The sequence below is a fragment of the Leopardus geoffroyi genome, chromosome B2, assembly GCF_018350155.1.
Source record: "Leopardus geoffroyi isolate Oge1 chromosome B2, O.geoffroyi_Oge1_pat1.0, whole genome shotgun sequence".
Classification (NCBI taxonomy): domain Eukaryota; kingdom Metazoa; phylum Chordata; class Mammalia; order Carnivora; family Felidae; genus Leopardus; species Leopardus geoffroyi.
Window position 1 is genome coordinate 114,240,831 of NC_059332.1, and position 27,373 is coordinate 114,268,203.

The 27,373-nt window shown below is 36.2% G+C and overlaps 2 pseudogenes; both read right to left on the reverse strand.

Moving 5' to 3' along the window:
* Positions 1-1,033: 1,033 nt before the first annotated feature.
* LOC123609807 lies at positions 1,034-1,615 on the reverse strand (annotated as a pseudogene).
* A 13,515-nt stretch (positions 1,616-15,130) lies between these two features.
* On the reverse strand, positions 15,131-16,075 carry LOC123609808 (annotated as a pseudogene).
* Between the last annotated feature and the right edge of the window lie 11,298 nt (positions 16,076-27,373).

Here is a 27,373-nt window from a genome sequence, read left to right on the forward strand (position 1 = left end):
AATATTGACTAAATCTGGATGGAATGAGGGGAGGGTAAGAAAAAATATAGGAGAATGCTATAATCATTGTATAGAGGTATGATGGACATCGTTTTTAAAATAACAGGCTTAAAGTAAGATATAAAATAATAAAAGAAATCCCTATAATAAAAATGAAAAAAATTAAGTATTTTTTAATTACAAATATACATACCAAACAAAGAAAAAAGACTACATACTGAAAGACTTTTTAAAAACCATAAAAACAGAAAATACACATAAAATATAGTCAGAACTAAGGGATGACATAAGTTCATATTTGTGAATATGGTTTAAAAGAAAAGACAAAGATTTATCAAAAGAAAAAGATTTTCAGATTGGATCACAAAGTAAAACCTAACTCTGTGCCAAGTACATGAGCTATACCTAAATCCTAAATGAAAGTTAGAAAATCCATGTAAGTATACCATGAATATCAGGCAAATGCAAATAAACAAAAGCAAGGATTTTATGTTATCAAAAATGGCAGCATAGCTTGTTACAGAACAATTTTTGCTTTGAGTATAACTAAAATGTAAGAATCACACACACATACACTCACATGCACACATACATACACACACAGAAAATCTGTTTTGAAGCACTGGAGAGCGAGACATAGAGATCTCAGAGAGGATCAAAGATACCATAAAGAAGGGTGATAAAAAGAGAAAATCCAATATTCAGTACTATTTTTCTATTTGACTTTTGTTAGTTTGCAGGCTGCAGCTGAGAAAGTGAGAAGCTCAACAAAGTCTCCAGTAATCTTTGAGAATTTGGAAACAAAAATTGGACTTTGGGATCTTCTAGAAAGAGAGATCTGATATGTAATCCAGGCTTTCAAATGATATTCCTGATGGGATACACTGTATAAAGAATAAGGGAGAAACACAAATAGACCAACCCTCCTAAAGAATGAGGCCTAGTTTGGGAAAGTTTCAATTCTTCATTGGCTTAAGGTGATCTGCCTTCGGCCTATTTGCCTAAAACAAAATGAATCCTCTTTTGAGGAAGATACCATCATCTAGAACTTCAGATTATCCCTATAACTCTCCATTTATTTATTTTTTGTTTGTATTGTTTTACAGTCTTGAGGTCTTGTGTATTTCTTACACGTATTTTTTACATGAATTCATGCCATGAGTTCACAGGGAGCAGCTCAGGCTCCTTTCCACTGGTTCTCACAAAATGTTCTTCTCTGGGTGGAGCAAGCTGGCACTTCAGTTGAACCCAACTGCCTTTCTCTTTGGCTTCCTTCTTTTTCTGATCATTTTCCTTCACACGCTTCAAGAAGCTATCTCGGTTCTTTGAACACTTAATATTCTCAATAGGTACATTAATTCTCTTGGCAAAAATCTTTCCCTTCATTTGTTTACAACAATGCCAACAGCATGCTGGGTAACATTGTAGACTCTTCCATTTTGCCATAACATTTGTGGGATGTTCCTTTTTGAAAAGTGCCCATTGCCTTGATGTCTACAATATCACTTTTCTTGTAGACTCACATGTATATGACCAAAGGAACAACTCCATGTTTTCTAAAAGGCCTAGAGAACATATCATGGCTGCCTCTCCTCTTTCCTTTTGTGTTGGTCATTTTGGCAAGTTACTGGAAGATGGCAGTTCTGTATGAAAAAGCCCTATAAATTTTCACTCAAAATGCCTGTCCTTGGAATGCCTGAGTGGCTCAGTCAGTTAAGTGTCCAACTTTGGCTCAAGTGATGATCTCATGGTTTGTGAGTTCAAGTCCCACGTCAGAGTCTGTGCTGACAGCTTAGAGCCTGGAACCTGCTTCAGATTCTCTGTCTCCCTTTCTCTCTGTCCCTACGCCCACTTGCACTCTGTCTCTTTCTCAAAAAGAAAGAAACATAAAAAAAAGAAAAGAAAACATTTAAAATGTCTGTCCTTTCATGAAAAAAATTAACAGGCAGATATGAAGACAGACCATGTGAAAAAAAAAAAGGCAAGAGGAAAAACAACTAATAGAAACAAAACCACAAGTAATACAGATATTGAAGTTACCAGATGCAAATGTAGGCTGACTGTGCACTTTTAACAGGATTTAAAAGAGTATGTCAAGCCTGTATACTCTCAATTTACAACTAAGAGAAAAAGATAAATTACAAAAACTACCTTTGAAGAGGCATCCTAGAGCTATGGAAGCTATGAGGGTGAAATGGCCCTAAATTACATAGAGGTAATTTTTATTCACCTCACTCAGAGGTGAGGAGATAAATAGTGGCTGAGTTTGTTTGCTTTTTATGGGGGATTTGCCAGTTCTTGATATGGGGTGAGGTATGTAGCTTGCCCAGACAGAGGGCAATAGTTAAAAGAAGGAGAAAGCAATGTGGTCTTTGGCAGTCGCTTGGGGATAGAGAGACAATATTGAAGGCTTGAGGTCTGCAGGTACATAACCATTTGCCACAGAAGACATTTGCTGTATTCTAAGACTACATAAAAAGCTGTAATCTAAACTAAAAACTTTTGCAATTCAAAGTGAAATCTATAGCAGTCTCATACTTAAGAAACAAAGACCTGAAAACAGAAAAAGCAAGAAATGAAAGCCATAGATGTGGTATATTGACACTGAGGATCAACAGCCCTTTTTACTAACCAATTCTGAGTATAGCAAAGAGTTGAGAAACCAGACTTCTGGCAGACCATTACAACTGGGATAAAATCATTGGATGATTATAAGTTATTTATACAATCTGGGGGAAAAATGTCCTCACATACTGTTTAGTAGTTGCCAAGAGAAAAATGATATTTATACAGTGAAAAAAACCTGACTTTGCCTTAACAAAGTGACTAAAGTCAACCTCATCAACAACATAGAAAAGAAATATTGTGTGCCTCTAGAAATGATATGTGAAGAAGGACACAGCATTACTTATATAGTATTCCTTCCAGGATAGTCATAATCTGAATCTAATCATGGAAAAAATAGCAGACAACCTAAATGATGGACTTTCTACAAAACATGTGACATGTATTCTTTAAAGAAGTCACTTCATGAAAGACAAAGTGTTGTGTCAGTCCCAGCCTATTGATAGTGATGTTTTTGGCTAGGCATGCCTGAGGCTCTCATCCGGATTCAGTATTTACTTGTAGTGAGCCCCGCATACATTTCTCCCAACACCAGCAGGGCTAATGTTGACTGGCCCTAGACTTGCCCTTGTGGTTCTTATTATTACCATAGGACACAGCTCAGCAAAACCACCAGGGAACTTTGAAAAATAAGATGTTTTACTCATAGGTTCTGGAAGATACGCAGCAAGCCTGAGGGTCAAACAGTGAGGTCACAGGTAGAGAGAGAGAGAGAGAGGGAAGGAGCATGGACCGGGGGTTCTGCTTTAATTAAGGTCTGAGGACAGAGTAACTGCAGTTCCAGGGGTTCACTCTTTATTGGTGAATTTAAAGCACAAGAACGGAAATTTGGGTCAAGGAAGGGAAATGTGAGGTCACTTTAAGTGGTCAGTGTTCTATGTTACCATGGTTCTAAAATGGGAACATTATGGATAGGGGTGACCTGGTACCTTATCTAGTTGTTTTACTAGTAGCTGTGCCATACAGCTGGCAATGGTTTAATCAGAATGAACGTCTTTGAAATAGATGCCTCAGCAATCAAAAGCTTAATGTCAGGCACTTACATTGTAATAGAAAAAGCTACATAAAGAAAGATTTAGAAACTTTTAAATTAAAAGAGATTAAAGACATATGACAAGTAAATGCATTCATGACTCTCCATAGGATATTTGATCAGAAAAAAAATTCTATAAAAGACAACATTGAGAAATAGGTGAAATAGTTTTGTATTCATGTTTAATTTTTCTGAACTTAATATTTGTGCCATGTTTTATGTAAGAAAATATCCTTTTTCTTAAGAAACATCACTGAAGTATTTGGGGTGAAAGGTCATGAGAGCTGACACTCTCAAATGTTTCAGCTGAGGTGTAATATGTGTGCATGCACGTGTGTGTAGAGAAGAAGGTGTGGCAAAATATTAACAATGGTCACTCTAGGTAAGTGTGCATGGGAGTTCATTATACTATTCTTAAAATTTTCTTGCATTAAATATTTTTTTAATTAAAAAAATTTTTTTAAGTTTATTTATTTTGTGAGAGAGAGTGTGAAGGGTAGGGACAAAGGGGAGAGAGAGAATCCCAAGCAGGCTCTGCACTGTCCATGCAGAGCCGATGTGATACTAGGACTCATGTGACCTGAGCTGAAACCAAGAGTAGGATGTTTAACCAACTGAGCCACTCAGGTGCCCCTTGCATTATTTTTTTTCAATAAAAGTTTAAAAAAAAAGAGCATGAAGAAACTCTGGAGAGCTATGTTATAAGAACAGAAGCAAACCAGAGGTAGCCTTCGTCATACCATTTAGGTGAGATTACACTCATTTGGGTAACCCAGCTCCATCACTGATTGGAGAGTAATGATTTTCTCATAGACCTGCACTACAAAAGATCTTAAAAGAAATCTTCAGGCAGCAGGAATATGATACTCAATAAAAATTTGGATAAGGGGAACCTGAGTGGCTCAGTGTTCAACTCTTGATTTCAGCTGAGATCATGATCTCAGGGTTCATGAGTTCAAGCCCCCCCCCCCCCGCCCCCCGCCATGTCGGCCTGCATTGTCAGCACAGACCTGCTTGGGATTCTCTCTCTGCCCCTCCCCTGCTTGTGCTCTCTTTCTTTCTCTCTAAATAAATAAATAATTTAAAAAATTGAATCTATCCAAAAAACAAAGAATGCTAGAAATTAAATAAAGGAGAGGAAATCATTTTTTTTCTTATTTTTAATTGCTGTAAAACTCAATTAATTCTCCAAGATAGGAGCTAGCAAACTTTTTTTTAAATAACAAATACTTTTCAGCCTTGTGGGCCAAATGGACATTGTTGCAATTACTCAACTCTGCCTTTGTAATACTTAAACAGCCATAGAAAACATGTAACAAATAAGTGTGGCTCTGTTCCAATAAAGCTTCACCCTTTCATCAACAGTCGGTAATTTTGATCTCTTTGTGGTTTCCCTAAGGTGCCACACTGCCTCATTCTTCCACGTGTTAGCTTTGTTCCCTTTTCTGGTACATATTACCTACCTATACTATTGACCTTCTGAACCTTTGTCTATTCTTCAAGACTCAGTTCAGATGTTACCTCTTTTAAGGACTGTTTTCCAAAAATTTTATTCCTAATAGGCAGAGTTGGTTTTCTTATCTGTATGATTCCATAGAATTTATACATCCTGGCTGTACCTCTGACTTGATTTGTAACACTTGGAAGGTATTTAATATCCCTAAATCTCAGTATTCTCATCTGTAGGATAATAATAATACCTAAATTACAAGGCTTTTCTGAGAATGTTTATGCATTACTCAACAAAGAGACTGGGCCAGAGAAAGCATTTAAACACATAAAATGATGTATAATAATATTGTAATGATGATAATTATTCCTCTGTCATTCTACTTAGTGATAGATAATATTGTCCAGAAGTAAATTTTATTTTGTTTTGCAATACTGTTATAAAATATGCTTCATTAGAAACTGTGTAAAAGAAAGTTATAATAACGTGATTAGGTATATTTGGATTTTTTTTGTTATTTTAATAGCAATAAAATGTACTAAATCAGAAGAACATGTCTTAGTCAGTAAGATATATGAAGAGGCAGGTAAGATAAGGAAGGATAAATGTTACAGTCTCTGTAATTTCTCAACCACCAAAGTGAAGTAAGCCAAGAACTTAGCTGGAAGGGGACCAAATGAAGCAGGGTCCAAATGAGCTCATCAGCTGTAAACCTTGATTGCACTAGACACGAGGCCCTGTTCACACCAAGGAGCACAGCAACTAGTGAGGTACAGAATATGCTTGACTAATGCCACCTCAAGAGAGCAACCAGATTAAAGTTTGGAAGGGATATGGAGTAGAGGTGATGAGAGTCGAGTGGTGAATAAAAGTGAACAATAAAATGCATGCTCGGGAATATTTTGGGTGTGTGATGTGTCTACACATTCATTAGTTTTTTTTTTTCAAGACCAGCATAAGTAAAATGAATATGGAGACATGAGTTGCCTCATCTCTGAATAGCTCTGCTTAAAAACTTAAAAATCCCTAATTATATAATTATGAAAGAAGATAAAAAAATATTTTTCCCCTTTCTTCTCTTAACAGATTTAAAAAGTAATTGTATACAATAGTATGTATATTGGGCCTATAAATTTATGTAAATAAATGTAATATTGGACCTATAACATTAAAATGTGATATGTTTGCCAATAACAGCACAATGGAGGCAGATAGGAACAAAGCTGAATTGAACTTGACTACATACTATTGGATTTGTAATAATTACTGATGTAATATATAATATTATAGATGTAACAATAATACCAGAAAAGAGGGAGAAATAGGATAGTTTTATAGGAGTCATATGTTTCTAGATCTTACTGGAATCAAGCCAGTATAAAGCTAAAGCTAATTCTGTAAGTTAAGATATATATGGTAAGCCCTGGAGCAACCAGTAATATATGTGTGTGTATATGTACATATATAGATAAATAGACAGATATAGATAGATAAATAGATACAGTAAAAAATCATTAAATAAGTTTAAATGCTTCTTTGGAAAATACTTAAAACAAAAGAAAGCAGTAAAGTGAAATAAAAGAACAAAAAGTCATGAGATACATAGAAAACTAAAAGTAAAATGGAAGATGTAAATCCAACTATATAAGTAATAACATTAAGTGTGAATGAATTAAACAATAAAATAAAAATGCAGAGACTGTCATTTAAAAAAATTTTTAAAAAACACGTTGGGGTGCCTGGATGGCACAGGTGGTTGAGTGTCTGACTCTTGATTTGGGCTCAGCTCATGATCCTAGGGTCGTGGGATCAAGCCTCACATCTCTCAACATGGAGCCTGCTTAACATCCTCTCTCTCGGGGCACCTGGGTATCTTGGTTGAGTGTCTGACTCTTGATTTCAGCTCAGGTCATGATCTCATGGTTGTGAGGTTGAGTACAGTGTTGGGTTCTGTGCTGACAGTGTGAAGCCTGCTTGGGTTTCTCTCTTTCCCCCTCTCTCTCCCTCTGCCCTTCCTCTGCTCGTGCTTCCTGTCCCTCCCTTTTCCTCCTCCCCACCCCCCAAAAAAAAGATTCTCTCTCTCTCTCTCTCTCTCTCTCTCTCCCTGCCTTCTCCCCTGCTTGTGCACATTCTCTCTCCCTAAAAAATTAAAAATAAATTAAAAATAAATTCTAAAAAACCCTAATCTAAGTACATACTGTCTATAGGAGAAACACTTGATACATGAATATTTATAGCAGCATTAGTCATAATAGTCAAATGGTGGAAACAACCTACATACCCATCAACTGATGATGGATACAAAAAATGTGCTGTGTCCATACAATGGAATATTATTAAGCATAAAAATGAATGAAGTAATGATTTGTGCTACAACGTGGGTGAACCTTAAAAATCTTGTGAAATAAGCCAGTCACAAAAAAACACATATTGTGTATGAAATAGCCAGAATAAGGAAGTCTAAAGAAACACAAAGTAGATTAGATTGCTTAGGAAGGGGAATGAGGTGGAGAGATGAGGGATGGTATCTCAAGGATAGAGTGTTTCTTTTTAATATCATGAAAAGTTTCTCAAGTTGACTTGAGTGATGATTGCACATATCTGTGAGTGAATATACTAAAAAGCATTAAACTGTACACTTTAAGTGGGTGAATTATATGGTATGTGATTTATAATTTAACAAAATTATTTTAAAAAAATAATAGAAGGAGGTACAGAAAAATGAGTGAGATAAAATCGAGAAATTCAAAGAAAGAACACCATTAAACCTAATTCAGAATATTATTTTGGCCAGAACTAAGAAATATTTCATAGTTTCTTTTTGAGAAAGAATGAAAAATTAGTATCAGAATCCCAGTGTATAAAAATATGCAATCCACTATGTTCATTTTAGGTAATTAAATTTATAGGGGTAAAAAATAAACTTAAAAGCACAATGACAATACACAATATTTCTTAGGCATATTTATATATAAAATAAAAGTAGAAGAAAATTTAGGGTACATAGTTCATGTTGGGGAGGTATTTCTTTCCCCAGACCTTACGGGTTCAAGTCTAGGGACATCCACACTAAGACTGCTTATCTTTCTCTACCCACTCACTATTTTTCCCAAAGGAAACAGGAGGTAGTTACCTAGTTGGTGATTTGAGGAGAAAGATTTGTACTTACTCTGCTTCCCCCTCTCTCCTTTCTCCTGAGATCTGCCTGTGTCAGAAAGAATGACCATTTGCTCTCTCTTATGTGGTAGGTTGACTCCATTTTTTTTTGTCAGAAAAGTTCCACTTGGGAGTGCTAGAAAATCATATGGCCAGATCTAAAACTGGTGGCTCTTTCATTTGCTTCTGTCTGATTTCTGTGTTTGTCTTTTATGTGGTTCTGAACTCAGCTGGAGGAAAGGATGTTGCTTATTGAACCCTTTCAAAAGCCAGCAGTTAACAACAGAGTTACCTGCTACTCAGCAGCATGAGCCTGCCAGCTTAGTATTCTCAGAAGAGGAGTAAGAGTTTTCTCATTTCAGTCAATAACACCAGAAAATCTGAGACTCACCTTCCTTATTAAAACTGACAAAAGAGGAGTGCCTGGGTGGCTCAGTTTAAACAATTCTAAATGCTTATTCTTTCATTCTGTATTAATCTCACAGACAGGTGAAACTGGGCCCATACTGTCCTATGGACCACTCTTTGAGTACCACTGATCTAAGCCACTATTTAATTTACTTTTATCATGAAGTTAGTTTTGCCTTGGTGGTAATGAAATATATCTATTCTTGAGTTTAACCTGCTTTGACCTTTGTGTTTCTTCCTTTAAAGTATTTCAGCCTGGTTTTTCTTTTCCAGTTTCATGTTATGCTCTGAACTTTTTTTTCTCCTGTCTCTCCTGTCCTGCCTTTCACATCAGATTTCAAAAGAAAATGGCACCCCTTTCCTTCTCTTGATAGATGACAGCATCCCTGAGATCAAACTTATCTAACAAGTAATATTCACAGATAATCTTTTTCCCTCAATTTCTACCTCTATCTCCCTCTCCCTTCTTCCTTTCCTTAACAAATAGTAATTGAAATGTCTACTCTGTACCAGGAACTACAGATTCACTGATAAGACAACGCAGGTCTTTCTCCTCATGGTGCTCAATGTCTACTAGGAAAGCACTGTTTGAGCAAGTAATTTATTACTTCGAAAAGGGATAAGTTCTACAAAGGAGAAATAGAGGCTACTTTGACAGGGTTAACATGCATGATGAGACCTGCTAACCTATATAATTCTAGAAGACAAAAGGTTACAATTAGTTTTAAGAAATGAATTATGTTTATATGTGCCATCTTTAAAATGAAAGTATATCTTTTCAAATGACATTTTTAATTTTAAAAGTCTGAAATGAGTGATTTCTTAAAAGTAATTTCAATTGGCTCACTTTAAGGAGCTGAGAACAGTAATCTAATTATCAAAAAAGATCTCTTCGCCCAAAGGATTTTTAAAATCAGATTATAACCTGATTTATACTCAAACACATTGATATTTTTTCTTTGTATTTTTAAGATAAATAAATATCTATAACTGTTTTAGTTTCAGTAGCATGACCTTCCCAACTCAATTCATCTATTACTATTAATTTAAAAATATCCATTGTTGACCATTTCAATGATTAAACATATTGTCAATATTCACCTTTTTAAAATTTTTATGCTTTAATTTAGTTTGATGGTTTGAAATTTTTGGCAATTTACTTCTTTCTTTAAAGTAATTCTTGCACAAAAATATCAACTCTAAACTTTTACTCGCCTATGTTGATAAGGAAAAACAAGGATAATTTTATCCAGATATAAAGCAAACATGTTATATTATCCAATTATTCCAACATGGAATATTTCATAAATGTAGCCTATTTTAAATTGTTATCTAATTATTCCTGCTCTTACTCTCTTTCTCAAGAAGTAGTAAAATTTCAGAAAAATTTTGGTGATTGATAGGGAGAGAAAATATTATCTAATATAACCACTGAAAAGCCATCAGCAAATAATAGTACAAATGGGCAAAGTAATTGCTCTCCTGCTATTGAAAATGACTGTCCTTAGAAAAACCTCATAGTTTCTCTTGATCTTATTAACAAGGTAGAGAAACGATAACTAGCAACACAGAATGATGATGGCAAGAATCCCAAGTGCAGCTTGGTGCAGTATTGATGAACCTTTGCATCATTTTGAGGTATTCTACACAGAAAAATACAAATAAATATATTCTTCAGAAAACTACCAACTGTGTTTTATATAAGATTGCTATCACCCAACAAGAAGTAAAAGGTAAATGTCTATGACCATGTATGTGCGTGTATATTTATGTGTGATCTATATCTGTTTTTGTAAAAACATAGAGATATATTTATAAATCAGGCTTCTGAAGTGTTTTAAAACACTAAGTTCAAATAAGTCCTACCCAAGTTTTAAAAATGACTCCTTGAAAAACCAAACTTTCTGTTAATTTTTATGAATACAGTCTTGGATCCTGGAGGTTACAGTTTGATGCTGGATCAGTTTGGAAGAATGAAACTCACTTTTGTTGCAAAGTATAGAAAGTAGACTACCAAAACCAGTCGGCAGAAGCTGATTTCTTTGCTACCATCTGTGCTGACAAAAACCATGTAATCCCCCTCTCGGTCAATCAATTTAAATATTGGTTCAGTAGTAAGTGTTCTGGAACTACAGTCCTGAGAACATAATTATTAACCTTATTGATACTTATGTCTATTCTTTCTTTTAACAGATATATTTTATGCAGTGCCTCCAAGTTGGTAAGGGTACTTTTTTTTAACCTCCTGGGAGTTCAGAGAAATGTCAAGAAAACCTGAAAGAGTGGAGTGTTTCTTCAGCTGAGGAAATATACTTTCCATCATGACTTTGCTGTAATGTTGTTTATTACATAGGAAGTGTCCTCAGATGAACTGGTGAAAAGGGCTTATTTCTCCTAGATTACAAAGTCAGACTGCATTTATTTTAAGCTACTACATCATTAGCTTTCATGCAAATGTTGTGTAAAACACAGTGAAAATATATTTAAAAACTCATATTGGCAGTAAGCAATTAAATTTTTGAGTGAAACTTTAAAAATAAAATTTTCTACTATAGTAAAACATTCATATGTAGTCTCTATTCTCTCTGCATTCACTTTTCATATTCATGGGATTTCACCTTTGATCTTTTTCTCAGGTATTTCATGTGCTAACTGACTTCACATTTCCTTCCATCTCTCTGGTTTGAGTTTTTCTCAACTATATAACCTGTAAAAAATATAGATTTTTAAAAAAATTTCTTGAACTACACCACTGTAAGCCTACCTGTAGACCCCATAAAATCCCCTATTAATATATATAGTCAGCTGGGTCTGCAAATAATGAATATGCTTCTGGATACTCCGGGCTCACTGGAGTAGGTGCATCACGACTGATTCGCAGGTGAGTAGTATTGGCTCTGTTAGGAACAGTATATCAGAGTGTACACAAACTCATAGCTTAAAGGAGATACAAATAAACAGAGGCTGGAAAAGGTTGGGACCAGAGCCATCATGATGCCATGGTTAGCCATCTCTGGTAAGCCATGGTTAGCACATCTGGTAAGCAATTGTAGTCCATGAACCCTGTAAAATTGTAAACGTGGCCTGTTGAGCATAAGGGCCTTTTATATCTGACATTATATTGACCAGGCTCTTGCTATTCCCTCCAGAGAGGCCCTTCACCCTGCTCTGTAAACAGAGAAGGAAGTCAGAGGCCTGCTCTTGCATGCAGGCGGTCGGCAGCTCACCCTGAACTTGCTTCAGCCAGAGCACACTCAGGCGTCATGGTCAGTGGATATCTTGGAGCTTCAAAGGTGAGTCCACTGCTCAAAAGGAGACATTTCGATGACCCAGGATTCCTGGCAGATTTTATTTCAGTTGCTGGAAAGTTCTCAAAAATGCTCAAAAGCCCTCCAGCTGCCCAGAGAGTCTGAAATGCATGCAGTGGGTCTCCCAGACAAAGCTTTAGAAAGCTGCTAGCACCACAGATCCAACACAGCCTCTGCATCTTGATTTCACTAGAACAGATGTTATCTGCAAGCAATTAACATACTTGTCATCACCAGTGAAACAGATACAGAATTCTTCGTTTTTTTTTAATGCACCCTAAAGAAAAGTGTTTGTACATAAAACAAAATGTTCACATTAGTATTAAAATAATATTCAGTGAAGAAAGTTGCATGTGTCAGTTTTTCAGTTTTTTCTATTTTTTTTTTGTAAAAAAGACACTGTAATAATTTTTAGAAAACTGTGAGGTAATAAATGTCACCAGCAATATAAATATTTGTGACAACTCCCTATTCGATTAAAGCGGTATCTATTTGTGATTATTTTGTATCTTCATATCTTGGCTGATAGAATTTGCCATTTGGTATATTTTCCTCTAGAATTTGCCATTTGGTATATTTTCCTCTATGTTAATATTTCCAAAATTCTTTGGTTTTATAGATTATGGAAAATAATGGGATTTGCTTTATAATAACAATACAAATGTGTCGACCAAAACATAACCCTTAAGATTGGTATAAGTGAAAACTTTGGTAAAATTCAATGTGTAAATATCCTAGATGGTAAAAACAAAAACAAAAACAAAACAGAAATTTTAAGCTCTTGAGCTGTTCCAAAAGGAAAAAACAAAAAGAAAACAAAAAAACCTCAAATAGCATAATTCCTTTGTATTATGTAATTATACTCTTAACACCAACTCAATTTCTTATAGGCTGATTCTGTAACATGACAGTCCTGAATTATCTTTCCTCATAAAATTCATAGTTTTCATTTAGCATTCGTACCCTCACTTTTTTAATTAGTGAAAACTGAAAGGCTGGATTTCTAGCATTTCAACTTCTGATCACAAATATTTCTGCAGAGGTTAAATTCATTTTTTTCTTCCATATTCCTTTTAAGAAATTTTGTAAAATTTGAAGACAACGTTTCTGCTATACTGACAGCTTAACTGGTCTGAAAATACAAGATAATATCACCTAAGCAAACGCTATGACTGATACATTCATTCTGAACAGAGGTACCTATAATATTTGAAGTGAATGAATATTCACTACCACTAACTGGAAGGCAGATGTGGGATAGTAAAAGATCACTGAATTAGTGCCTAATATTCTAGGTCACTCTCATAGGTCTGCAATGTACTAACCAATGACCTTGAAAATGGCTTATCATTTTTTTATCTAGAAAATGATGACCTTCTTAACTGACTGTGAATTAATGTAGATAATTTATATGAAAGCACTATAAATCATGGAACATTATATAATGAAAATAACATTTTAATCATAGAATATTTTACAAAACATATTCTCAATAAGTACCTGGTAGAGAGTATTGCCAACTCTATTAGGTGATGCGAGCCAAAGCACTCCGTTGGTTTTTGACGCTTCCCCTCCAACAGGAAGTGTTTACTTTGGTCAGCTTTAATAGTAGATAAATAGTAAATAAAGAAACTGATAATCCTTCCTGTATCATACAAATGATTGCTAACACTCTTCTTCCAGTATTTTCTTTCTCTGACTTTATCTGAGGCCTCATGACCTTAGGTCCTGTTCAAGTGCTCAGTGTTTGTTGGAAAGTTAAATCTTTTGGTTTGTCATTTCCACAGCACTCATTAGGTACTTTACTGCCTAAGACAAGGCTACCTTATATTTTACATTTTTAACTGATTTCCATCAGTTATATCAGAATCCCCTTGTGGTTTCTCATTCTTTCTGCATAGTCTCAACATCTATCAAACTGCCTAGTAAGAAATAATTAATTGAATGTCTGCTAATATTAATTATTTAAAATCTCTAAAATCAGAACCTGGATACTGTGGGTGAGCTTTTGTCTAAATGACAATTCATCCACTTGTGAAATCCACTTTTTTTTAATGTTTATTTATTTTTGGGAGAGAGACAGACAGAGTGTGAGCAAGGGGGGGCGGGAAGAGAGAGGGAGACACAAAATCTGAAGCAGGCTCCAGTTCTGAGCTGTCAGCACAGAGCCCGTCGCCCTGGGGCCCGAACTCACAAACCATGAGATCATGACCTGAGCTGAAGTCGGACACAACCAACTGAGCCACCCAGGCCCCCCTGCAATCCGCCTTTTGATCGATCAGTCCTTCAGCAAGAAAGGCAAAACTTTGAGGTTGTTTTACCTATTTGTGTATTTTTTGGTATTCAACCCTTTTAAAAATATTTTACTGGACTTCATTATAATTAGAACTTCCAGTTTATTTGGAATTTATTAACTCATTCAGTAAATATTTGCTAAAGAACTCCTATGTAGAAAGTATTGCTCTAAATATATTGGATATAGCAGTGGGCAATTCAGGGCAAATGCTCCCTGCCTCTTGAAACGTAATTCTACTAAACAGACATACAGTAAATCAAGTAAGCTCTCAAATAAGTAAAATAATTTCAGATAGTTAAATGCCCAATGATGTAAACAAAGTACTATGATGGAGATGAGCAGGGACAGGGGGACACGTTAGTGGAGTCTACAAGTGACAATATAAATTGAAATGTAAAGGCTGAGAAGCCTATTGGACCAAGAGCATGGCAAAGAACAGAAAGTTCAAAATCCATAAGCAGAAGAGAACTTGACCTATTCTAACAGTTTTCAGAGGTCAGTATGAGTAAATAAAGCACAGTGAAAGGAGATGAAAAAGCATGGGAAAATGTAGAAGAGATAATAATAATAGCAACATCATCATCTAACATTTACTGTGTGCTTTCTATTGCCAGATACAATGCAGATTATATCATTTGATCCTTCCATGAATTCTAGGAGGTAATGTTATTATCAACATTTTACAGATGAAGAAACCGATGCTTAGAAAGGTTAAATAGGTAGGGATACCAGATACAGAATAAATTAGAGGATGTGGCAAATAATTCAACTCTTGCCTTTTTTGTTTGTTTTTACAAACTGTTTATTTTTCGTCAACCTTCTTTCCATTTTGTTTGCTTCTGTAGAAGAACAGCTTAAGACCACTCAGTTTTTCCTACCCATTCAGTGGCCTGAGCAGTGGGAGCTGCAGACCAGTCTTCAGTAGTAGGCTGAGCTCCAGTCTTCAGTAGGGAACTGCTGAGTAGGCACAGAGGGCACCCGTACACCTTCAGAACAGTCTGCGACTTGAGGTTGAGTATCAGTGAACTCAGGAGCTGGAGCTGTACATTCACCCTGAAATCTCTCCTTGTCACAGCCTTTTCTGCAACAGCCCGCTCTTCCTTTTCAATCTCTTCAGGACCGCTATGGAAGTAAAGATCAGGCATGACCTCCCATGGCTGTTCATGGGAAATTGTGCCATGCGTGTGCAGAACTTCCCTGGCCAGCATCCATCACATTAGAGCCACTGAGTGAGCTCCCTCTTTGCAAGGAATGGCAATGTCCACATAGGGCAGAGGAGAGTCTGTGTTACACAGAGAGATGGTAAGCAAGTTAACATAAGACGCCTCTGTGACAGGCTGGTGGTCAGCCTTGGGATCAGTAACCACCAGAAATCTCGCTCTCAGAAAGCTGCCTGGCTCTGGTTAGTGAAGGTTCCAGAAGTGAAGCAGCCAGCAATAGGAATGGTTCCAGTAGCAGCAGCAAACTTCAGCACGGCTCGCTGGCCAGTATTCCTGGATGATATGACACTGACATCAGCTGGGTTTTCAATGGCAACAATGGCACCAGCTGCCAGCAGAAGCTTCTCCCAGGTTCTCTTCAGATTTATGATGTAGATACCACCACTTTTCCTTTTGTAAATGTACTGTTACATTAGGAAGTCAAGGTTGGTGTCACCTAAGTGGATTCCTGCTGCAAGAAATTTGAGGACAACCTCCACCTTCATTTGTAAGATATCAAGGGCTCTGGACATGGTGAAAGTTTCCCTTTAAGTTACCACAGGAATGCAAAAACAACGCTGTATGGTCCCCTCCCTGGGTATCATGGGAAAAGCTCAACTTTTGTCTTAATACAATAGGAAGCCATTGAGAGATTTTAGTTAACAGAGTGATATGATTCATTTCTGTTAATATAAAAATTTACCATGAATGACAGGCAAGGAGGGATTCTTAATTTCTTTCTCCTCTCTTCACATCTGGTTTGTTTTGCTCCTGCTAGATTCTGAGCCATTCTAGAAGAGCAGAAATTTTTGTCTTGTTTATTACTTTATGTTCAGTCCTTAGCATGGTATTTAACATATTTTTAATGCTCATTTAATATTGAATGAATGGATGACTATACTGGATACTTGCTGATTTCCACCTACTTCCATTCTGATTTGGGTTTCTGATATTAAAAGTTATATTAGTTCTTATTTTTTGAGTCCTATAACTATTCCAATGTCCATTTACCTTTCTTAAGATTTTGATGTGTGGCCAGTTGCATAGTAATTGCAAGGATGGACATCGGACTATAGCCAGAGGGGTCAGATAGGAGGTTACAGAAGTCAAATGGATAAGAGCCATCAGGGCAGAGTCTAGGGCAGTACAGAAAAACCACATCTCTCAGTTTTTCTGAGCACTGCAAAGACCCGTTCCACCCAAAGACCCCACTCTATCTTGCTTTGCTCATTAGGCTGTGTTTCTGAGTACTTTGCTCCCTATGAGTCTAATTATTTTGTTTTTAATGTTTATTATTTTTGAGACAGAGAATCAGTGGGTGTGGGACAGAGAGAGAGGGGCACAGAGGATCTGAAGCAGGCTCTGTGCTGGCAGCAGAGAGCCCAATGGGGGGCTCAAACTATGAACTGTGAATTCATGACCTGAACTGAAGTCAGATGCTTAACTGACTGAGCCATCCATGTGCCTCTGAGTCAGTAATTCTTAAATAATAATAGTTGTTATAAACGTTTTACTAATTATAATGGACTAAGTGAGGATCTAAGTACTGGTGAAAGTAAAGCTCATAAATTAGAATTTAATCCTCTTTATGTAGTGTAGGATTATGTTCATCTTGGGGGAAAAAAGGCAAAAAATCAAGTTTTTTTGTCATTATAGGACTCACCAAAATTTTGAAAACCTTGGTTATTTTTTAATTTGTAAAAGGTAATACTAGATCTAGCAGTTGCTTAGTATTTTTTTTTTAATTTTTTTTTTTTCAACGTTTATTTATTTTTGGGACAGAGAGAGACAGAGCATGAACGGGGGAGGGGCAAAGAGAGAGGGAGACACAGAATCGGAAACAGGCTCCAGGCTCTGAGCCATCAGCCCAGAGCCCGACGCGGGGCTCGAACTCGTGGACCACGAGATCGTGACCTGGCTGAAGTCGGACGCTTAACCGACTGCGCCACCCAGGCGCCCCAAGCAGTTGCTTAGTATTAACCAGAATAGGCTAGAGTTGGTTGTTATAACAAATTACAACTCCCAGTGCTTTATTATACACCTACTCACATAGACAGAATTCTCATCTGCATAGCTACATGTAGTATCCTAATATTACAGAGGCTCCATCATTTTGTAATAGCACCTTCTGAAACATGTAGCATCCTTGATTGTTGGGAATGAGGGGGAAGATGTGTAGGAGAATCACTAGTAGAATTTCCACTTCCTTAACCTGGAAGTTACACATGTACCTTCCACTATCATTTCCTTGCCCAAAATTGGTCACATGCTTGTGATGAACTGCAAGGGTGCTAAGAAATGTGGACAGGTAGGTGAAATTCAGTTGAACATCAGATCTTCTGTAATGCTCCTCAAACATGACTTTAAGAAGCCAGCCTGAGGTTTTTAGTTGATAGTAGAGGGATCATATTACTCTTTCAAGTCTGTATTCTCAGATGTTCTTCTGCTAGTCTTTAGAGTCAGGGTATACTGATTATTACACAGTCCCTGGAAGCGCCAGATGTGTTTCCATAGTTCCCCTTCATGTAGGATATTAAATAAACAGATGCCATTTCAAATTAGAAACTTCCATTTCTTCCTACCTAATATAAAATGTACCAAATCATTTCCAAATTGGAGATTTATTTTTCTGCTTATGTTTTTCATGGTTTTATAGTAAGGTTCTCTAAAAGGGCTAGGCTTAAAGCTATTGCCTGTCCCAAGTGTACTGTTCACATGCTGATTGATTTGAAACACAACTTGAAGAAATGTGAGAGCATCTTCCAATTTTTAAATAAGATGCAGTTGTGCTCTGCTTCTTAAATGATATACTGTGCTGGCACAGTATCTATATAATGTCATCATTATTGTAATATTGAAGGGTTAGGCAAATGTTCAATTTTGTTTTCACTTATTTTGGAAAATTGTATTACATTAATAGATTTACCAGGAAAAGGAATATGGTTCAAATATTTTTAAAATGTCTTTCAAATACAATTCTAGAATTCAAATTGAACATCATTGTAAAATGTTGGATGTTGGAAAGCGATCTGTAGCATGCTGTCAAAGGAATTATTGTATCATTTAGGAGACTATATTGCAGGACTTCTGGATTTTTCTGGAACAATGGAAACTGTAAAAGTTTCATTCATCTCCATAATTCTTTTGTTTCAGGACCTGATATGGTTAAGATATATATATATAATCTTTAATCACTGGGCCCTGGGTTCAGGCATAGAGTACTTTATCCCTTTTTTAAAACAAAAATTTGCAAGTAGATGATTATGACTTCTGAGTTAACCTGATAGATAGGAATTATAGATTTGATTCCAGCAATGCAATAGACTAGATACCCTGAAGTTCCTTCCAATTAATCTGTTAGCTAGAGACTACCTTTATTAAACCAAACATAGTTGTTAGTCATGGATTTTTTTCACAAAAAAAAATGGAAATTAGTGTGGGTGAATAGAACAGAGAGCAATGAGAATCAAGATGCCAAGAAGACCTATCAGTGGTTCATTATACCATGTTCATAAGAAGACTCAATACCTTAAAAAATACCAAAAATCTGATACATGGAACAAAGGGAATTATGACAAAAATAAAAACTAGATTTATTTTTTAAGAACTTGACATTTAATTTCAAATTTTTGAAGAAGTTTGATAGAATGGTCAAATATACCTGAAAAAAAGAGGAATCACGTTAGGGAAATTGCCTAACCAGATCTTAAGGTTTATTGTTACAAATTGGAATAGGGTTAACAAAAGACCAATAAAAGAGCATAGAGAGCTCAGAAATAAACCCGTTAATACATGGAAACAAATATATGTCAGAATCAGCATTGTAAATGTTAGAGGAAAGGAGGAACTATGAATATATTTATGAAAAGAATTAAATTGGAATACAACCTCAGATCATACACAAATATCAACTTCTCACTGACGAAAACGATAATTTTTTTTTTTAGTTTTGAAGAAAATGTAGGAAAGTGTCTTTATAACATCATGATACAGTAGGAATTTCTAAGCAAAGCATAAAATGTACCAATGACAAAAGAAAAGACTATTAGACCATGGCAAATTTAGGACCTTTGGTTCATTACCATTAAAAAAATAAAGACCCATTATATAACAATGCCAGTTATAAAACACATTGCCAACAAGAAAGTATTATTTCAAATATATAAAGCCGTCTAAAATAATTTTTAAAACCATCTAATTATTCAAGTTGGCTAAAATATACAGAAAGAATTCCAGAAAGAGGAAACACAGACGGCTAATAAACACAAAAACATTTTTTGAACTTATTGGTAATTGATTAGTCATCATGGAAATTAAAAGTAAACCGAGTTAGATAGTATTTAATATTCTCTAGAGTGGCACAAGTAAGAAATTTTTGTCAAAGTTTTGTCAAGGATGAGGAGTAATGGAAACTGTAATACTTCAGGAATGAAAATTAATACAACTACTGTGGAAAACAGTTGGGCATTACATAGTGAAGCTGAACCATGGTATGCCCTACACTCATAATATTATAATAATAATATATAATGTTATATTACATATTATATGACACATATTATAATAACATAAAGGAACTCCACTCATAAATATTGTATCAGTCAGGATTCTACTGAAGAAACAGAGGCTGTAGGAAAAATAGACACACTTGTCACTCCTCCCCAATATGCTTTTGTTTGTTTATATATTGGCTTATGTGATTATGGGGGTTGACTAAGTCCAAATCAGGAAGGGTAAGCTGGAAATTCTTGGGCAGGAGCTGAAGCTGCAGTCCACAGGTGGAATTTATTTTTCCTTAGAAAAACCTCATTTCTCTTCATGAAACCTTTCTTTCTTTTTTGAAAAATTTTAATGTTTATTTATTTTTGAGAGAGAGAGACAGGCAGACAGAGTGCAAGCAGGTGAGGGGCAGAGAGAGAGGGAAACACAGAATCTGAAGCAGTCTCCAGTCTCCGAGCTGTCAGCACAGAGCCTGACGTGGGGCTCAAAACCACGAACCATGAGATCATGACCTGAGCTGGTCAGCCGCTTAACCAACTGAGCCACCCAGGCACCCTATGAAGTCTTTCAAATGATTTGATCTGGACCACCTAACTTATTGAGGATAATCTTCTTTTTTTTTTTTTTTTTTTTTTTTTAATTTTTTTTTTTTCAACTTTTATTTATTTTTGGGACAGAGAGAGACAGAGCGTGAACGGGGGAGGGGCAGAGAGAGAGGGAGACACAGAATCGGAAACAGGCTCCAGGCTCTGAGCCATCAGCCCAGAGCCTGACGCGGGGCTCGAACTCACGGACCGCGAGATCGTGACCTGGCTGAAGTCGGACGCCTAACCGACTGCGCCACCTAGGCGCCCCGAGGATAATCTTCTTAAAGTCAACTGATTGCAGATGTCAATCACATCTACAAAATATCTTCAGAGCAACACTTAGATTAAAATCTTAATAACTGTGGACTATATCCTAGCCAAATTGACACCTAAAACTATCACAGGTAAATAGCCTAGAGATACTCACACATGTATACTAAGAAACGTGTACAAGAAAGTTTACGGAGGGGGCACCTGGATGACTCAGTTGACTAAGCATCAGACTTCCTTCAGCTCAGGTCATGATCTCACAGTTCATGAGTTCAAGCCCTGCATGGGGTGAACTTGGGCCCTGCAGTGCCACTCCAGGCTTCACACTCTCTCTCCCTCTCTCGGCACCTGGTGGGATTCTCTCTTCCTCTCTGCCCCTTGTTCATTCACGTGCTCTCTTTCTCTCTCTCTCTCAAAAATACATTCATACACACATACATACATACATACACACATGAATACATAAAATTTAAAAAAGAAACGTTATAGAAATATTTATAATATCAAAAAAACTGGAATTAACACAAATGTTCATCAAAAAAATAATGAAGAGAGGTGCCTGGGTTGGTTAAGCATCTGACTTTTGATTTTGGCTTGGGTCATGATCTCACAGTTCTTGAGACTGAGCCCCATGTCAGGCCCTGCGCTGACACTGTGGAGCCTGCTTGGGATTCTCTCTCCCCCTCTCACTCTGCCCCTCCCCTCTGCTCACTTGCTCTCTCTCTCTCAAACACTTAAAAATTTAAAAAATTTTTTTTTTCAACGTTTATTTATTTTTGGGACAGAGAGAGACAGAGCATGAACGGGGGAGGGGCAGAGAGAGAGGGAGACACAGAATCGGAAGCAGGCTCCAGGCTCTGAGCCATCAGCCCAGAGCCTGACGCGGGGCTCGAACTCACGGACCGCGAGATCGTGACCTGGCTGAAGTCGGACGCTCAACTGACTGCGCCACCCAGGCGCCCCAACACTTAAAAATTTTTAAAAAAATAATGAAGAAATAATTTGTGAACTAGTTACCCAATGAAATATTATGCAGTAGTAAAAATGGACGATAGCTACCCATTGTAGCATGGAGACACAGTAGCATGGAAACAAGCTTAAAACATAAGGTGAATAAAAAGCAACTTCTAGAAGACCATGTTCACCCTCTCGTTTTTAAAAAAGTCAAGAACAAAAGCTTCACTAGTTTGTACATGTGAGAAAATTAAATTAAGAAAATGAAGGAATAATAAATTCAGAATCCTGGTTAGTTATATTGGTTTTGGAGAAAGTTGGGAACTTTAAAAATGAAGGTGCATAATAGTAGATTTAATGGTGCTGGAATTTTCCAGGTTTTATGTGGTGATATGTTCACAAGTGCTTGTTTTATAAACGCTTCATAACTTACATATTATCTATATTCTTCTATATCAAATTTTACATAATAAAAATGTAAAATTAAGAAACCAATAACTGTTGTCACTCATTTGTTGATTGGCATTATCAGATGGCCATGTTCAAGCCTGCTAAACCAAATTTATTGGGCCAGAGGTTTCAGTAGATATCCTGATAGAAATGAATGTGGTGGGGCGCCTGGGTGGCGCAGTCGGTTAAGCGTCCGACTTCAGCCAGGTCACGATCTCGCGGTCCGTGAGCTCGAGCCCCCCGTCGGGCTCTGGGCTGATGGCTCAGAGCCTGGAGCCTGTTTCCGATTCTGTGTCTCCCTCTCTCTCTGCCCCTCCCCCGTTCATGCTCTGTCTCTCTCTGTCCCAAAAATAAATAAACGTTGAAAAAAAAAAAAAAAAGAAATTAATGTGGTTGGTGCAAATAGCAAATACTTCCATAACTCCTGTAGGCTCTCTTAGTTCCCCTAGCTTCTCTCTTTATTTTTTTCCTTTAACACTCTTCTCTAATTTGCCAGGAAACTCAAATTCCTGGGCTGGGCTTTGTCTAGATTGGGTGTCAGAAATAGCCTGGTTCCAACAAAGTTAGGATCAAGCTGTAGGGTGGGTCTGAAGTGTCCTGACTGGAAAGCAAGCAGACAAAACAGGTACTTGCCTTAGACTACCAGCTATGTGTTTCTTGGCTTGACTGCTGATGTTTTGATTCATTGTTGAACAAATTGATTGTGCTCTCACACTGCTTGTTCCAATATCTTTTATATCTTTTTTTTTAATGTTTATTTATTTTTGAGACAGAGAGCGACAGAGTTTGAGAAGGGGAGTGGTAGACAGAGAGGAAGACACATAATCCAAAGCAGGCTCCCAGAGCTGTCAGCACAGAGCCGGACTCCGGGCTCAAAGTCATGAACTGCAAGATCATGACCTAGACGAAGTCGGGGGCTTAACCCACTGAGCCACCCAGGCACCCTAATATCTTTTCTATCTTAACAACCATTGTGTCATTGAAAATACTCTGAAAATGCCACCTTGAAGATTGTGAATGGAAAATAGTTGCTCTCATTCCTTGTGCCATCTTTGCTGAGAGTCTCAAGCTACCATTGAATATTTTATTTTGCCAGATCTCTGACTCTCGTATTAACCCTTATGCTAGGCGTTTCTGCTGCCAGTGTTCTCCACCTGCTTCATTTCTTTTTATTTTATTATCTTATTTTATTTAAATTCGAGTTAGTTAACATAAAGTGTAGTCTTGGTTTCAGGAGTAGAACCCAGCGATTCGTCACTTACATATGATACTCATTGCTCAGCCCAAGTGTGCCATTTCTGCTCTTTTTACTTTCATCTTGCTATTGAAAATACAAAGATGCATAGTTTGTTATAATTCTTAAGATGGGAAAACAATAAATAAGCAAAAAGGATTAGAAATTTGAAATATATATACTTAGATTTTTACTCTCATAGTTTTATTATTTGCCTCATTCTTGTTAGTTTTCTATTTGATGTCTGCAGCGACCAAACAAAAACACTAGCTCATTTTCTCCAATACCTATTGCTCATTTGTTGTCTTTACTTAAATTACTATTCACACGTGCTAATAAAAACTAAATGCTGTATAAAACAATAGGAACAAACACTTTTTTCCCCAATGGAACTTGGAAAATCGTTCTCAATCTCTTCTACCCGCTCGTCCTGGCTTCTCCCCTGGCTTTGCCCACCTGTGATATCTCTGAATAGCTTATCTAAAAGGAGCATAAGCTTTGCTTCCCACATGTCTTCTCAGTGTGAATGGTTCCAAGGCACTCACCAAGAGTGCCAAGACGGAGGATATCTTGAATGGTCTCGTCAGAATTCTAGCCCCTGGGCTGTAGCTAGATGTTGCCCATTCCCCACCTCCTGCAGGTTGCAGTTAGAGATTCACAAACTTTTTCTAGTTAACTTTAGATTTGTCCTTCATGGTAAGGGGAGTGCTTCGGTCAGGAAGTGAAGAGTGTAAAGACTTACTTTCAGCATTTTGAATTAAGCCAAACTACAAGTTCATCAGAGAGAGGACAAATAATAGAAACACAGATTTACTAAATTTATTTTTTTTTAAATGTTTTAACGTTTATTTATTTTTGAGACAGAGAGAGACAGAGCATGAATCGGGGAGGGGCAGAGAGAGGGAGGCACAGAATCTGAAATAGGCTCCAGGCTCTGAGCTGTCAGCACAGAGCCTGACGCGGGGCTCGAACTCACCGACCGCGAGATCATGACCTGAGCCGAAGCCGGCCACTCAACCCACTGAGCCACCCAGGCACCCCAGATTTACTAAATTTAGTTGTTTGACTTCACCTTCTATTTATTCCTCTTTTCTAATTACATCAGTTAGAACAATATTAATTGATGCTTATAATAACAGATGATTTATTCTGTTTTAGCATTAAGCATGATGGTATCTTATTTACCTAAGGGATAGTGAAAGGGAGGGTAGGGATCCCCAAAGCACAGAAAAAAGGGCAAAATAAAGCTGAGGCCAGACTCATGAATATATATTTTCACTTTGTCTCAATTTTTTAAAAGACTGTTGCTGCTTTGTAATGTTTAGAAGGAAATAGAGGCTACTTGCTTAAGATGAAACCCCTTCTTTTCCACAGGCTCAGTACAATTTCAGGACAGAATATATTTAAATTGTCTCATCTATTTAATTTTGACTAGGTAACATGCAAACTAAAGGTGTTTAAATCATATAGTACAGAGTTTATACTGAAAAGTAAGTTTCCTGTTTACCCCATGTCCCCTTTTCCTCACTTTTTCATCCCAGAGGCAATCCCTCTTAAAAGGGTCTTGTGAGTATTTACACCATGAGTTTCATGCAACTTATAACTTCTGTATAGAGAGCTCTGCCCTTTGACTATTTTTTACTTAGTAACATATAAATAATTTTTATCTGTATATAGACCAGCTTTATTCTTTTTAATGGTACCTAATGTTATGGATAAACCATAATTTATATGACCAATTATTGTTGTTGGATACTTATTTAGATGATTTCCATTCTTTAGTTATCACAACCAATGCTGTAAGCAATTGAATACTATTTTGAGTACAAGGGTGAGTATCTTGGGAGGATGCCAAAAGGGGAATTGATGAGTGGAGGGATATGTGCATTTTGACAGTATGAAAATTGTTGCTTATTTTACAAAACTGTTTATAATACTCAAGAGGGCCAGTCCCCATACCCAAGTTAACAGAGTTTGTTTATAATCAATCTGTGTGATCTTTATCAATATGATGGGTATAAAATTGTATGATGTTATATACATAATCTGCATTTCCTATTTTCAGAATGACTTTGAACAACTTTCGTACATCCATCCAAAATTGCTGAATAATTCTTTTTCTGTGAATTCATGTTCTTGTCCTTTAACTAAATTCCACTAGGTTGTTGGCTCTTCCCTTATTGGTAATAGAATATATTAATAGAATATTCTATTGGTAATAGAATACATACTATGCGGTTGCCCCCTATCTCTTACATCTATTGCATATATTTCCCAAGTCATCATTTGTCTTTTGCCTTTAACTATGTTATTTGTTTCATGTAATATTTCTAAAAATTATGTAGATAAATTATCAATATGTTTATCTATGGCTTCTGCATATTGCATATCAACTAGAAATATCTGTCTCATAATAAGACCTACTAGTTTTATAGTTTCAAATTTTATGTTTAATTCCTGGACTTATCTGAAATGTATTTGGCATAAGGTTTGAGGTAGTGAATAATTATATTTTAATATAGCTTCTACCTTTCCTGGCTAATAAATTCAGATTCCTTTTTGACCAAAGATTGTGAATACTATCTATAGAATTTTATAAATCCCAATACAAATTTGGTTATATCAAGACACTCTAATCTATTACATTGATATATTTGCATATTGATATTCTAGTATGAATCCTACTTTAATTAATAAAGCTTTACATTATAGGGTGTTATCTCATGTTTTTATGTTTCTTTACTTTAAGACATTAAAATAATGCTTATTCCTGTACATTTATTTTGCCATAAAAATTCTAAAATTACTTAGTCTAAGTTTTAAAAATATTTTTAAAAATTATTTATAATAATCCACTCAGTACTTTTATCAGGATAAGTAAAAATCTTATATAAATTTGAAATCTTCCTGTCAAAGAACAGAATGTGTATGTTCACTTACCTTCTTTTGTAATATCCTTCTCGTACAGTTCTTGCTAAATATTAAATTTATTTATATCTTTTATGTTGTTATTTGTAATGGGTTCTTTTTTATGCTTTGCAGCTGAAAATTGTTTCCACATTAAAGAAGGCTATTAATTTTGGCATATTGATGTTGTCCTCAGCCTACTTACTGAATTATCTTATTGTTGGTTATAGTTTCCTAAATAAATGAATTAGAATTTTCAGTTATGACATTATATTTCAATGTAATATAATTTCACTTCTTCCTTAACACCTGTACATTATTTATTTTTCCTTTTTAGTTGCATTTACTAGAAGAGTGTTAATTAATCCTTGTTTTAGTGAGTTCTTTTGTATCATTTCTGATTTTAGAATCAGCAGTCATAAAACTTCATGCAAGGATGGAAAAGTTCTATGTCTGTATTGCATAATATGGTAACCACTAGCTACATGTGACTATTGAGGACTTGGAATTTGGCTAGTGATACTGAATATCTAATTGCATTTAATTTTAACTAAAATGCAAATTTAAATTACTACATGTGGCTAGTGTACTATATTAGACAGTACAGTTTTAGAATTTTAACCTTAGACATGATGATATATTCTTTTTTTTCTTAAAATTTTTTACTGTTTGTTTATTTTTAAGACAGAGAGACACCGGCAGACAGAGAGGGAGAGACAAAGCACAAGCAGGGTAGGGGCAGAGAGAGAGGGCGACATAGAAGCCAAAGAATGCTCCAAGCTGCAACCTGTCAGCATGGAGCCCAAGGCAGGGCTTGAACTCACAAACTGCGAGATCATGATCTGAGTCAAAGTCGGACACTTAACGGACTGAGCCACCCAAGCTCCTGATATATTCTTTATTATAATTCATTCATTGATGTTCTTCAACCTACCATGTTTTTTCCTTCAAATTTTTTAGGTGATCGGATTTTGTTACTTTTCTATTTTATTTAAC